Source organism: Electrophorus electricus, chromosome 19 (genome assembly GCF_041902795.1).
Source record: "Electrophorus electricus isolate QZ-2024a chromosome 19, ASM4190279v1, whole genome shotgun sequence".
NCBI lineage: Eukaryota > Metazoa > Chordata > Actinopteri > Gymnotiformes > Gymnotidae > Electrophorus > Electrophorus electricus.
In genome coordinates this window covers 6893035-6894561 of record NC_137515.1, presented here as the reverse complement: position 1 = coordinate 6894561, position 1527 = coordinate 6893035, and positions in this window count along the sequence as shown.

Genomic DNA, 1527 nt, shown 5'->3' with positions numbered 1-1527 from the left:
TGTTTCCATTCTCTGAACTACAAATAACCTTTGTAACTTTAGTACCCTGCAGATATCCTAGGAGTTAAAGCACTGCTCTGTTTAGTATTTTCCTTGTTCCGACTCACTGGATTCTGCTCATCGTGGGTTTGATCTTTAGTTTGAGATTGATGTTAGAGCAGGAACAATACTAAATTATTAGTACCGTTGCTGTGGAGGAACTGGAGTTTAAGAACTGGAGTTTGACAACTCTGTACTGCAACCCTTTTTGTGCCCCATTAAGCATTTTATATTGTAGAACCTGTTTTACGTACAAGTTACCACACTGTAGTAATAAAAAAAAAAAAAAAAGAATGGTGGCGAATCAAAGATTTTTTCTCACTGGATGGAGGGAAGCATTTCTGAGATCCTGTTATTGTTATATTAATCTGAAAAACTGATTAAGCCATTTAGGCTTTAGTGAAACATGCTGTTCTTTTCTCTTTTACTGTGCAGTTGGCGAACAGTGGGGGGTTGTGGGTGGGGAGGCTCTGAACATACCACCGATGAAGGGAGAACAGACAGTGTCAATCAGTGATGAGTTCGCCAGAATCTGGACCGGCCAACAACTTTAGTTACTGTGTATTTTATTTCCATATTTACACCCACATGACAGTCCTTCACTTCCAACCTACACCCTTGGAATAGTTCAGCCAAAATGTTTTCCAGGCTAAAGAAGAAACTCAAACTCCTTGAATCGTTGCCTTAGTCACTAATGTGACAATCAGAATATTTATCTCCAGTTTTATGTTGTTAAAAGGTAATTCCTAGAACTTATAAATGTAACAGGCTTAGTCTTTACTGTATACTGCATAGCTCTTTTATAACATGGAATGCGCTTGTGCACGCATGAGAAAGAATTGCAGAATTATAATTTATGTAATATTACATAATTATATAAGTAATTATAATTATATTAATATAATTTTGCATCATTATATAGATATATAATATTACATACTTGTATAAGTAATTTATATAATATTACATAATTCTATAATTAATTTATTATAGGAATTTCATTTATTATAGGAATTATTTTATATGGCGATTTGAGAGTGCCATCATGACTCCTAACTCTGTCCCTGTGTCCTGTCAAGGGGAGAGTGCCCTCACGCCTCCTGACTCTGACTCTGTCTTAGCATTCATGTGGGTTTTCTTCCTCTGCAATGACCAGTTGCCTCCCCACTAAGTGATTGGCTATCGATTCACCGAGTGCCTAATCTACTTATCCTCCAAGATATGAATGAAAGAAATACCTGAAGTTGGCATGCTGGTACTGTGGAAAGTATTTGAGTATAAAAGCTCAGCTTTAATTGTGCTGTGCAAGGTTGACCCCATTCCCATAATGGTTTTGGAGTAGTTTATATTAATATTACGTCTGTCATGTGGTCCCTGTAAAATGACTTTTCAGTATTGAGTTTGTTGCCAGTACAGTACACTTTGCTACCAGTTTTCAGTTGGTCAGTTTACAGAACAGGAAGACTGTTAAGATCATCATGATGGAAG